The 14,404-nt window shown below is 43.7% G+C and overlaps 1 protein-coding gene across 2 annotated transcripts in view; it reads right to left on the reverse strand.

The window, feature by feature from the left end:
- Positions 1-14,404, reverse strand: part of Octalpha2R (alpha2-adrenergic-like octopamine receptor) — a 707,334-nt gene that overhangs the window by 368,708 nt on the left and 324,222 nt on the right. For both annotated transcript variants that reach the window (XM_075887215.1, XM_075887216.1), the window contains exon 3: positions 3,313-3,381. The gene's annotated coding sequence lies outside the window, so the exon portion shown is untranslated. The remainder of the gene's footprint in view (positions 1-3,312; positions 3,382-14,404) is intronic.

Consider the following 14,404-nt stretch of genomic DNA (forward strand, 5'->3'; position numbering starts at 1 on the left):
ATAACGTCGAAGAAAGAGAAAAACAAAGCTGGCATGAAGTCACTAGGCAAAAAAGTGAAAAAAAAAGGGGGAGGGAAAAACTGTAGACCAAACTTAGCTTCGAGTGCAGTGCAAAGCCTGGGCAATGATTATTCGATAATGACGGGAACTTGGAGAACATATATATTTTACCGCACCTCTTGCCTGATTTATCTCCAGTCAAATCGTGAAGAAATACAACGATAACGCTGATTAGTCCCATTAATATTACAGTCAATAGCTGAGGATGAAGACCGGATTACAATTGTCATAAAGCATGGTTAGGCAATAACTACAGAAATAAAAAGAACATATTGGCATTCACTCGAAGAAACTTTTTACTAGACCCATTCAATGTGGTCCGAACTCGAGGGCGGCTCAGATAACAGTGATGTTAAGGTTGACAGTGTGCAAAACTGCATGCTAAGACACCGATGAATGTTTCAAGAAAGAACGTTGTAATGACAAGTTTTGAATAAGATATATATCTTCAGTGGAAAGAAATAGTTCTGGTGGGATCTCTTGTCCAGAATATAGGCAGTCGAGAATAGAGTCAATGATTGTGACCAGATCATAGAAGTGATAGACGCGACAAAAACTGACAGCAGCACAGTTTACCACCCTGACTCTGTACCACCAGGGAAGCGGAGAGATAAAAAAAAAAAACTAGTGCTACGTATAAGCCTATTCGCATCTTTGAGAAAGCCAAGAGCTAAAGTTTTTTTTTTTTTACGAGCGCTACCGCAGAAAACTTGCCTATATATAACTGTATAGACTTTTTCCGTGCTGATCTGTACGCTGTCTGTTTACGCTTTCAAAAAGCTAAGGGGCGTGTGATTTAGGGTCTTTCTTGTTTGCACATATAAACTTACGATCGAAAAGCATAACCTTGGACGTGCTCCTCCGCATTTTCTTGGCATTGTTTCTTTTCCTTGGGAGAGCACGCAGGCACGTTAAATAAACAGCAGGAAGGCAATGTGCCTAAGCACTCGCCAGGCTATCCGCGCGGAGCGGGAAAAAGTCTCACCATCGCTTGCGCACAGAGTTGACGTGACGCAGAAGTGAGCCGCCAGCAGCCATATTAGACAACTGGTTTTCACTCTTTACCTATCATGTGTTTCGTACGCTTATGCAGTTGTTTGGTTGGAAAGCTGCTGATTGGCCCATTTTGATTAGCGTGCCACTAGACGTTCACGATTTGCAGATTTGAAATTAGTCATGAAACTTCTTATTTGTGGCGACGGCAATGACGGAAGGACTTGGTGAATATTCGTCGTCATTTTGATGTTCCTCAACACGCAAGAACGAGAACAATGAACACTACGCATCTTCGCGTCGGCAAATATGCATCGCTCTCGCTGCACCCGTTTGTCTTAAAGGCAGAAGACAGGTTCTTTTTTGTTTTTTTCAACTCACGATTTTATCATTATTGCCTAATGAACATTCTCCTGGATGAGTGTTCTACACAGCCTCTAATACTCAAGCTTGTTCTAGGACAATTAGGCGAAATGATTTCTTTGAATTCTTTTTTACAATACTGTACCGAGTTGACCAGGGTAAGTTTGTCTTAAGTGATTTGATATCACAATGCTTATTTCTACAGAGAACGTTGATTGATATGTGGGGTTTAACGTCCCAAAACCACTATATGATTATGAGAGACGCCGTAGTGGAGGGCTCCGGAAATTTAGACCACCTGGGGTTCTTTAACGTGCACCCAAATCTGAGCACACGGGCCTACAACACTTCCGCCTCCATCGGAAATGCAGCCGCCGCAGCCGGGATTCGAACCCGCGCCCTGCGGGTCAGTAGCCGAGTACCTTAGCCACTAGACCATCGCTGCGGGGCTACAGAGAACGTTAGTTGTAAGATCTGTAGAAACGATTTGTCGTCACTGTCCGCTTTCCTTGCAACTCATGAATCATTTAGTGGGCGGAATTTTTAAAGACAGTATCGTAAATTAGGGAACGACCGCTACGTATCACGTAACTGACCATTACGATCATTAATACTTAGCAACACCATTTTCCTGGGTCTCCTATTTCCCGGAATATTCAATCGCTGCAACAGCGTTCACTGTAGAAGACTCTTCCTACGATGGCCATGTTGGCCGAGCCTGCCATAGCGCTTACGCGACGACATTCGCCACTTCTGAACGAATCTCACGCATGCCATCTGTCTCACTTGTTCGCTTTGATCTGTTTTTTTTTCTTTCGCAGGGCATGTCTTGGCCGTCACTGTGCCGGCAAACACGTCCTTCCTTTCTCGTCACGGAGACGTCGCCGTTGTCGCTTGGCGAGAGCGGGAGCGGAGACAACTTCGGGGCAAGAACATGGAATGTTCACGTGCTTGTCCGGATGTTGTGTTCGCCCTCCGGCTCCGCTTTTTCTTCTCTCGTCTTGGCTTCTTCTGGCTTGACACCGCTTGGCTTTGCTTGAGTTTGCCATTCTCTTAACAACGCACAACGGTATCACTCCATGCACCCTTACATATAATTTCAAACGCCCGAAACGTTGCTTTTTTTCAAAATGTAAAGAGTTAGTGTTACTTTTGAAATACATATATGCGCAAATGTGGTGTGTATTCGAGAGGAACGATGAAAGTTGATGCAGGAAGTTTTGAATCCATAGCCCAGTTAGATAACATATATGTGCGAAGACAACCCCTATCCACTACGTGCGGCTGTGTGGGCTTGTCACGTTAAGTAGAGTGACGTGATTATAGCCCCGTTTTTATCTATACAGCGCTTCACAACATGGTGCTTTGCTTAGGCTAAAACATTCAAGCAGAATTGGTGACGGTGTCATAACACACCAAGATGCATGGGTACTAAACTTTAAATAAATCTACACACCAAGATCAATGTTTTGTGCGAAGAATTGTTCCGGTTTCCCAAAGGCCATTTTGATGGAAAATTTTAGATCTCAATTAGATACTTCGTTGAGATCACAATTTTAGATCCGAGTTATCCCGTCGCTCATTCACTAATTATAAATGAATATACATGCACGAGAAAGTACCGAACAGACGCCCTGCGTTCCGAGTTGAAAGACATGCGGACATGTCTTTTCATCGGTGTTGTATGTACTGTACGCTTGTATTTTTTTCTACAACTGACGTGAGATCGCTTGAGCGAAATAGCCAAAAGTAATCAAGGCTACTTAGCGTGCATCGACGTTTTATGACTGGCTGCATTGCCTGATGACCACCTGACAGTAAGAAAACTTTTACAGCAATCCAATGTACTACTGTGATTTTCTAGTTACCTAGGTGAAAAATTGTGCAAACACTCACCTGCTCTTTAGATGACAGAGGAAGTCCCTGTTTCGCTGCCCAGTGTATTCCGGTTTACGCAGTTAATACCTGCACGTAAAAAAAACAAAAAACAACAGAAATTTATTGATATAGGCTACCCAACAGACGAAGTGAGAATGCAAATACGGACATGCTACACAGAGCCCATAGTGGCGTTGTCATAGTGACTTACACCATTGTGAACAATACACCATTGTGAACTTACACCATTGCTAACAACAACATTGTGAACAAAGAAAAATAAGCATTAAATGTATGTGGTTTACCACGCAGTAAAATATTGTCAGTTAAGAAGAGCTTGTTTACGTTTTTAATTATTGCACATATTATGTCACCTGTTATTGAGAGCAGCAGACTGAACGTACAATAAATACAGCTTTAAGGTGCATGAAGTAATAAAAAGATAAACTATAATAGCATATGCTTCCACTTTATCGGTGCAGTTTTATGACCCAATTGGTAAGACGTAGGTGAAAAAATTCCGCCATATCCACGAAGTGAATGATGATGAGTGGGCGAAGCTCCGGAGGTAAACCTGGTAAACCATGAATCCTCTGTACATTTTGCCCACTCGATTTTATTACATCGCTCCCCCTAGCGTACGTCACCGCACTAAATCGAACGATTGCCTTCAACCAATGACACGCGCCATATGTGATATCATTCCTATTTTATAAGATCTCGCGTCTTTCATCAACTACAAGTACCGCTTTCTAGTTTATAACATCTTGCATCTTTTCATCATCAGCTACAAGTACCACCATCTAGTAAACACTACAAGAAATAAACGAGAGGTGGCTACATACAGGAGACGGTACCGCCATCTAGTGAACACTGCAAGAACTAAACTAGAGGTGGCTACATACAGGCTACAGGGGACGCACAGCCCACGCCCTAAAAAGCTTCGCCCCTAAAAAAAAAAAAACAGCAGTTGTTTCATCTACGAATGAAACCGATGAGCGAAGCTCTTTAGAAATGGGACGCAAACGACTGCGCTCCTGATCTCACTGCTGGCGTTCATAAAGGTGGTAAGTGGGGAGCGGATAGGGAGAGCGTGTGCTGCGTTCGGTGGTGGGAGAAAGTGAGCGTATGTGTGTGCAGCACCGCGCGAGCTATCTGCTGCCACGCCTGCGCACGTTGGGAGCACGTAATTATTGTTTTGCTCGGCGTGCTTGTCGGGTGTAGAGAGCTTCGACGGCGACGGCGGAGATGGTGGGGTTCGGGGCTAAGGAGTTTTGCGCCTAAAGTGTTGGCCATGGAATGTGCGACCACCGCCAAGAGCACAAAAAAAAAAATCAACACTTCTCCGGTGCTTATCTCGTCCCAGTGTTTACTGTCGTGCGTTTTCTGCGTTAAATACGTTTTTGTTTTCGCAGAACGGACAATTGCTCTCCGAGATGAAACCATGAAGGCGACAAAAGACGCGAGGCTGCATGGTTAGAAATTATTCTGAAAATTCTTGCACAATACACCATTTTCAGCAACGTTCCGTCAAGCTAAATTTAATTTTCGACAAGTGAATATACACTGTATTTCAGAGACGTGGAATATTTATATCCTATCAAACTTTGTGGACCCCGCAAAATTTACAACATCTCTCACATAAAAAAATACATTTTTAAGGGATGGCGTCTCAATGGCTGAAGTTTTGACACAAAAGACTAAGAAGGAAACAGTGGCCTTCATTTCAGTGTGTGATATGTCAACCCTCAGCACGCTAAAACAATTACAAGACCAAACTATGCTGAAACAAGAAATGATTTTGCATAATCTAATAGAGAATATTTATTATTTTTTAGATTTAGTCTTTCATCTAAACAGACTCCTAGTAGGGGCAGGTGATGGGTACCATGTAATCTGATTCTACAGACTCATGATAAAATTTCTACAATAACGTTCATAAAAAGAATATATATAGATATTGTGGTAGAAAAGTTGAGCAGTTGGCCTAAAGAAACAAACCCAATTCCACAACGTAAAAGTATTTTGATGCCACTTAGCCTTGTTATTCATGGTAAATATCTGACATGTTGAGTCATATTTCACCTGTGAAGGTCCAAAGCTCCCACAGGGAACATCAACAGCAATACGTCGGGAAAAATAAAGATGCAGGTCGCACTTTGAGTGCTATAGAGGTGACGGCGAGAAAAAAATATGTGGGATCTCCACGCTAGCAAATATTGCGTTCACAAGAACAGCTGACATTTGCATTGATTTAGCTAGTCGGGGGGTTGCCTGTGTATAAATCTGATCTGCCAAACATCCGTCCAACCAAATTAGATTGCGCCTCCTTCGAGATGGAGCAGTCTAGAGATTTGCTTTTATCTCCTCAACGTGCACGAAAAACTTGTTTGAATAATGCGATAACAAGGTGGTCAGACAACAAAAAGTGAAGAGTCGTAATCATATCATTTTTTTTTTTCCTGTGAGATGGGCTTACCGAAGGATTAGCAACCAATTTGCATCTTTTCTTTTTGCCCTTATGTATTTGTTGATACGATTATGAGCAAGGCGATTCACGTATATTTGCATTTACTTGAGGTCGAGTTTTCCCCCAGATTTCTCTAAGTGGCGGTGTCTAGGCTGCTTTGGACTGAATTCGACAATTACTTACTTCAGATAATAAATGGCCAGCGGTCCCCGTATTGTTTTACATGGGCCCACATTTGTTTTTATGTGATGTCCTTTTGCGCTGAGAGGTCACATTTATGCATAAATGAAGAACTGGTTACATGCTAACCAACTTCGAAGAGTGCAAGTGTGTCAAAACTATTTCTGTGAAACTCTGATTTGAGCCATTCTGCTGGCGTCTCCTTATATGCCTTTTTCAATTTTTAACTGAAGCGTGAAAGAAAGCAGCAGTACCTTTCATGAAATATGTCGGAAAGAATTACGCTTCTTAAGTTGGTACGTCACGGAAAAGATAAAAGAAGGTGTTGTTAAGTTGCACCACAGATTCTGTCTCGCGATATCTTCGGGGATCAAATATATTTGATGTAACGTGGTGCGTGATAAAATTGCAGTGTAAAGCAGCTAAGTGCGGTGCGGTACACTTGCATTGTACGAAAGAATAAGCCATTCGAGATAACTATGCCCGCGCGCGATGGAGTGCCCTGATGCTAGAGTTACACCCAGACGTAAATATCTTCACTGGGCCTCACTCCAACTTGGATGCAAAGTTGTCAATCAATTCAGAAGTAAGATTTCTCCACGAAATGCACAGATATTCTACCAGCATAAATTAAAGGAAGGAGGGAATATTTTAAGGACTGGTCTTTTTTTGTCAGACACAATAATAATAAGAACTAGCAGAGTAACACCCTTACTGTTGACCGGAAGGTCGTGGGTACAATCCCGGTCGTGGCGGTCGCATTACGGTAGAAGTGAAATGGTATAGGTCTGCCTGCTGTGCAGCGTCGGTGCACGTTGAACAGCACCAGATGGCCTAAATTTCCGAACCTCTCCACTTCAGCGTCTCTCATAATCATATGATGGCTTTGGACGTAAAACCCAGGCATTATGAATATCATTATTATTATTATTATTATTATTATTATTATTATTATTATTATTATTATTATTATTATTATTATTATTATTATTATTATTATTATTATTATAAGCAGAACAATTTCCGCTGTATGGTATGACTGTAATTATTGCTACTATTGTCATTGTTATTCTTTTTATGTGAGTCTGTTCTCTCTAATATACCCGCATACAAAGCCACCTTGTAAATTTCAAAAAGAAGGGACGGAATATGTTCAGGGCATCGTATGCTTGTGACAGGTAGGCCTAATAACACTCCTAAAGGTGAAGCTTAAGTGTCCTTCGTGTTTTCTTTTTTTGAATATCTCGTAAGGCCTGATAACACCCACAGGGTCAACAAAGTAAAGTAAGTAAAAATCGAAAATAAAACTTTTGTATTCTAGATGGGTTTATGTGAGTAGAATATATATAACAAACATGACACGCTTCAGCAATAAGATGGGTGCTCTACTCTGTCTGAAGAGCCGTATGGTTAAGCGGTGGGTGAGCGTAGACTGGTGTCTGCAGTGGAGCGTGGAAATATGTGAGGTAGAATACCGGAGAAGGCGTGTGATGCTTACAAATTATTGAGGAAGTAGCGAACGCGAATACGAGAATCAGAAAATATGCGAGCATGCATGGTATTGCATGCTTCCTATTCGTGAGTTACTATGTGCCCTTGATCGACGAACAAAAAAAGAACCGCAAGACGCTTCATAAACGTAAACCACGATAGTATGGCCGTCTTATAATGTGAGGGTTCTTTTGTTTGTCACCTATTTATTGCGATAGGCTGTTTTTTTTTTGCTGTAGCTGCCACCATCATCATTCACGTATATGTATATGTGTGTATATATACACGAAGAAGGATGCGCCACCTTCCTCTTTCTGCTGAGCGAACATCACATTTCTGGCCTCGGTCGTCTGCACGTGCGCTTATCTCGTGAGTGAACAAAAAGGGGAGGGGAGGGGGACGCTTATGCTTGCCTTGCTATCGCGGGAACAATCAGCGCACGCCTTGCGCCCCGAAAGCAGGCGGGAGTTTCTATGGGCTGCGCTCTCAACACGAAAAAAACGGTGCCAAGAAGGTACCTGGAGTGGCTGTGTTCTCTTACACCAGTGTTTTGTAGAGTTATGGGAGATTGGATCTGAATGAGTTGACTTCCAGTCCCCTTCGTATAACATTGCAATTTGTCGCTATCACAATCACTGCTCTACCTTTTCGGTGAAATTGATTTTGTCGAATCACCCTGCCACAGTCAAGAACTGCACTTGACAATATGCGTACGAGTATACATAGCCACCGAGGAAGCTTCTTGAGACACAGCTAGTTATCCAGTGGCTATGCGCGTTTTGCAGAATATTTACCGTTTGTCAGAAGTTATTCGCGTTCATCTGTACCTGTGATTACGTTTCGAGCATCATTTCTGCGTGAGCAATATGGGGCACATTTCGACCTGCTTGCTATTCTTTGCGTGACATTCGAATTTGTTGCTATCACGTACATTGCTTCGCCTTTGCGGCAAAGCTGTGACTTTTTTTGGCGCTCTGAGAACTGTGGAGACCTCATTAGCTGTGCGAGAAATTGAGTGCGTCTAAGTTTATTTCCGTTTTTTTTAAATGGCTAGGTCCTTTTCATTTCTTGCTGAATCTTCTTTTCTCTAGGCACAAGCACACACTTATAACGCGGAATATTATATTATCCCCACAAATGTAGCTCAACAAAGAATTTGTAATTGTTGAAAATAGGTACAAATAGGCTGCTACCTTTTATTACTGCGGCAAACCATAGTACGTTTTCTCCTTGCTTTAATTTTTGTGCTTTGAATGATTTACTTCCAAGCAGGCGCTCTTAAAACGAAAAAAATCAGTTCGTGGTTGTAGCTGTTTGCTCTCGGTACTGAATCAAAACCTCGCATACTCTCACACTTTTCCCTCGTGATTTAAGCACGTGATAGTCCCAATGATTAAGGTGTTTAGTAGAGGCAACTCATCTCTTGTCGAATAAATTATAATCCACCGACAGCTCGCTTGCAACTATGATATATATTCATGGTAATATGGTACTCTAAAAATGACTGCGCATGTGCCACTTTCATTGGTTACGCAGCTTTAATGAAAACCAGCTGATAATGAGGGCAAGGAAGGCATATAGGGGACTTTAATTGTACTGATTTAATTGTATCCTGGTAATCGCGGTAGGTATGCGAATAAAGTCAAGTGTACGGAAAGACAACTCCGAATTTGGCCCCTACCTCAGCAAGTTGTCATTCTGTCATCTTTACTTTCTGCAATTACCACAACACACTTAAAACAGTACGATTAACGTCCCGTATACACTTTCTCTGCCCTCATTATCTGCTGGTTTTCTTTCAGGCGGCGTGAAACGAAGACACGAGCCCTCAAATTCACATTATTATTTTCGCTGAGTCTTTCTTGCCACGTATAGATGATTCTACGTAAGACCCACGGACGCGTTCACCTTGGGCTGTTGTACATAGGCTTTCTTACCTCTTTAAAAATTGACTCGAATGAGTAAGGTCAAGAAACGTTGAATGTAAGAACCCTACCGTTTTCATGAGAATGAGTCTGTATTTACTGTAGCACTGTTTGTTTAGTTGTTAAAGATACTTAACGGCAATGATAAAACTCGTGACGGTGGCACCAAAATCCATGTGTAAGGTAGACAATGCAGCGAGAATTGAAGAGATGGCAGTAAAGCCAGCTAGTACTGTATCCATGACTCACAGGAAAGTCCAGGGTGCCGAGCAAACCCCTACGGGCATGAACTTGAACTTGAACAAGCCGTCCGCTGTTATGAAGGTGGTTTTTTCTAGGTTTCTCTCATCAATTTCAATCTGCCAGTAGCCGGCCTTGAAGTCCATCGAAGAAAAGTACCTCGCGTTGGGAAGTCGATCCAGGGCGTCGTGTGTACGGGGGAGAGGGTACACGTCATTCTTCGTGATTTTGTTTAGGCAACGATAGTCGACGTAGAATAGTAGGTTTCCCTCCTTCTTTTTGGTTAACACAATGGATGACACCCATGGGCTTTTTGAAAGCTGAATAATGTCACCGCGTAGCATTTCGTCGACTTGCTTCTATATGGCCTTGTGTTCTCGCATAAACACTGTGTGCGGGCTCTGACGGAGTGGCCTGGCACTCTCTTCTGTTAGGATTCAATGTTTGGCGACAGGGTTCTGCGAAATTCTTGACGACGGTGAAAAACACTCCTTGTATTGTCGGAGCAGAGTTGTCAGTTGTTCTTGCTTATGCGTCGGAAGGCTTTCAGTAACGTGAAAAACTAGTTGGCAAGCTTGGTTCGTCGTAGCAGGTTTGGTAGACCCAGCGAGAGTGGAAGCGTTGCTGGCTACCAGTATCTCTACGATGTAGGTAACCATTTTGCTTCTGCTCACGTGCTTGATCTCGTTGATGAAGTTCGTGAGCCTCACTCTTGCGTTACCTCCTCGCAGCTCGGCTATTTCTCTGGCAATGCGAATTTCACGGTTGATCAACAGGTGCTGCTCACCCTCAACGAAGCCTTGCATGTCTGTTAATGCTGGTACTCAGAAGTGCCGACAGAAATACTGACACTGGAGTGAGGAGGAATGGTGACTTAGTCTCCAAGCACATTCAAGGCGTGCCCTACTGATGACGTGTGCGGTGGCGGGGCTTATTCTGTCGGTAGTGTTATCGACTTTAATATCAGGTTGATGACGGCACCATGAAGGCCTAAGAAGTTCATACCAAGAATCATGTCTCAGAAGCAACGTTGTAGGACTACGAAACTTCCGGGGTAAATCGGTAGGGTTGCTAATGAAGTCTCGCTGTGAAAACTCCTACCGGCGTTACTAGGTGAGTTACAGCTGTCCGAATTTCAAGAGTCTTCACAGGTGGCCCTCACTTTGAACTGTCACACTGTGGCTTTGATTGATTGATTATTATGTGGGGTTTAACGTCCCAAAACCACTATATAATTATGAGAGACGCCGTAGTGGAGGGCCCCGAAAATTTCGACCACATGGGGTTCTTTAACGTGCACCCAAATCTGAGCACACGGGCCTACAACATTTCCGCCTCCATCGGAAATGCAGCCGCCGCAGCCGGGATTTCAGCCCACGACCTGCGGGTCAGCAGCCGAGTACCTTAGCCACAAGACCACTGCGGTGGGGCGTTTTTTTTCTCTTTTAACATGCATTAAAAATATTACCTGTTATTCCATGCATATCTGCAAGGTGCGTTGAAGTCTAGTTCTTCAACAATGAATCTAATGGTGCCACCATGGCCGTTAAAAGTCACCTTTAGAGTCCTCGTGCGTGACCTGGAAGATCATGAGCTTTCACGGAGGAACGCTCGATGTCCTGTGGCTTTTTGTAACAATGAAATATTCCGCCAGTGATACCATAAACGTTGACCACAGTGAGCCTTGCCGGCGCTTGTAGACCCGAATACCGGCGGTGAGCACGCTAGGCGCTCGTTACATTTGTGAGAAGACCCTGAGGCCGACCACCGTCCTTCGCTGTCCCATCGAGTGCCGCACACAGACGTCTTTCGCGTAATTGCTACATCTTAGCTGTCTCTTGCGTGTGAGAGAAATTAACTGGTAACTGGTTGTGAATGTTCTATCGCAATTATTTCTCCACACGTATGAAAATTCGGTATGCCTCGAACGTCACTCACAACTCGTAAAGTATTTCTGACTTAGCTGCCGTGTTAGCCTAGCAGGATGAGTTGTATCGCCACTAGGATAGAGGTTGTCGGTTCGACTACCGATGATATTGTTTGCATTTCGATGAGGGCCAAGTGCAAGAAGCAGCCTCGTACTATGATCGAAGTCGGTGGTAAGGAACCCCATGTGGTTGAATATATTGAGCGGCCCCCTCACTGCCTCACAACTACAACGTCCATGGTTTTGACACGTCGATCCCCCAAAATTGCTGTTATTCTCTCTTATTTGTGTATGTGTACAAGATTGATGCGATTTCTTGTTTCTTTATAGCTTTGTTTCTATCTTTCGATCTCTAAATGCATTTAAAATGCTCGCCCACCAACATTTGGAACGTTCACTTGCAAGATGTTTATTATTTATATGAAATACTTCAGTGATGGCACGTCGAAGAGGGACAAAAACATTGGCCACATATCTGAGTTCTTGGCTGCATGTGTCGTCGAGAGGCGGTATGTCTTCTGCCGTCCAAGCTGTTGTTTACTTTTTACCTTGCATGAGACAGCGCCTTCTATCTATGTTGATTCGGCTTGATCTGGCTGGCATTGAAGAGATAAGAGAAGGCGTTGCGTGGGATACGGACGCGATCTGGCAGTGATATCGGGCAACATGTGCTTCTGAACCCAGGGCTGCTGCAAGGTGGCAGCACCCAATCGTCGGCAGAGCGCCTTTCTGTGTGCAGCACCGCATTCTCAGCGCAGTGTTAGAAAAACCAGGTTTTTCGTGCATAGCGTTACATTTTCAGCGGAGCGCAAGAAATATTACGGTATTTAGAATAATATATTTGTACATTTTCTAGTAAAACACAGACCACCTAATACGTATAGGTGTTACGCCTCAGATATACGTAATATTTGCTTCTTGATGGACAATGTTCACATCAACGCGGTCACCAGTTCAATATGCATGGGCGTCAGCAAGTCCTTAAACTTTTCCCGGGTGGCTGAATCGTGTGACCGACAGACAAGCAGACAGATTAAAATTTATTCGTTCAAATATAAGATAAAGACTACCGTCTTGAAAATGCGCTTTCAGTTCAAGCATCCTTGCGTGTTTGCCATTCGTCGATATCCCAGTGTTTTTGCGACTGGTAAAACAGCGATCATTAGAGCAGCGAGTGCTAAACGTATGAGCAACGAGTTAGACAAGTTTGTAATAATGTACGCCCATGGCCTCCGAGATGGTGGGTGCACCGCGTGTTTGTCTCCGACTATCCCAATCGCCGTGCTTCCCAGCAAAACCAAGCAGTATCAATTCGCGCACCCGGCTATCGCGAGAGGGCGCATTGAGTGAAGGTTCCGGCGGCGGCGCAGATCATGGCTAACCATGGCATAAAGCAGAGCACACAAAATTCCCGCATGCGAATGTTTTTTTTTCTCTGCCTAAACGCAAGAATCACCGAAAGGATCTTCTGGCTGTACTGAAGGAAAGCATTTTTTTTCTGTTACGGCATTTATTTTGGTCCAATTTACCTAAAAAAACATGCAACTGGTGCATTTTCCTCATGAGTAATAGTAAAAAGGGATCACTTTGTCTGCGGCAGTATTACTGTTTTTTCATTGCGGTCCGTTTTCTCTCGGCACTAAATACCTAGATTTGAGATATATGGATGCATTCTAGCATTACTTCTTTCTGGATACTTGTATGGGGGAAAACTGGGCTAATTATTGTCGTTGAATCGTATTGCTCTCCTATCCTGACTCATAATTTTACGATTATATCGCGTACAGATAACTATTAGGCGGTCAACCGAAGCACAGTTACGCTCTAGATAACTGAGTTTCCTGGTCTTGCCATTGAAATAAAGTACGTGAGAAGTAGTTTATGCTGGAATAAAGGCTCCAATTAGCTGATCTACATTAATTTCCCAAGCTTCTCACAGTGAAAGCGCCTGAGTTGTCATAGTCTCCTTTTTCATCTGAACTTTGATTATGTTTTGGTAGCAAAATGGCACTATCAGCGTCGTGTTCATTTTCTGTACTTTCAACTGCATCCAAATAAAAGCGTCGCACATGTAGCATAACGGCGTCTTTCTAGTGAAAACTAAGTATTCCCCGAGGCAGGCTACTAAACAAACAAATCACAGCATATTCACCAAGTGAATGATGATGAGTGGGGCAAAGTGTCCATCCGTACATCCACGTGTCCTACCGTCCGTCCGTTCACCCGTCTGTCCATGCGTCTGTGCTTCCATTCGTCCGTGCAGCCGTCCGTCTGTCTGTCCGTGCATGCATCCTGCCGTCTATTCGTACGGCCGTCCGTCTGTCTGTCCGTCAATGCTTCCGTGCGTTCGTATGTCCATCTGCCTTTCCGTGCGTCCATCCAGGGGTCTGTCTATGCATCCGTCCGTCTGTTTGCACACCCGTGCTTTCCTTCATCCGTGCGTCCATCTGTTCATGCTTCCCTCCGTCCATGCGTTCGTTTGTGCTTCTGTCCGCTCGTTCATGCGTTCACCCGTGCGTCCGTGCTTCCATCCATCCGTACGTTCGTGCCTCTGTCCGTCGGGACGCATGGACGGACCCTCCGCCCCACTCAGCCTCGTTCACTCATGAATATGCTGTGATTTTTTTCCCGGAAACTGATATCACTCTGGACGCACGACAACATCTATTGAACCGTTCGTAAACTAAACTGAAGGTGGCTACATACATACATACATACATACATACATACATACATACATACATACATACATACATACATACATACATACATACATACACACATACATACATACATACATACATACATACAGAGGAGCGACAGACCCTCGGCCTAAGGAGCTCGGCCCCTAAAAAGTGCAAATTGTCACTGCCATGT

The sequence above is a fragment of the Rhipicephalus microplus genome, chromosome 2, assembly GCF_043290135.1.
Source record: "Rhipicephalus microplus isolate Deutch F79 chromosome 2, USDA_Rmic, whole genome shotgun sequence".
NCBI lineage: Eukaryota > Metazoa > Arthropoda > Arachnida > Ixodida > Ixodidae > Rhipicephalus > Rhipicephalus microplus.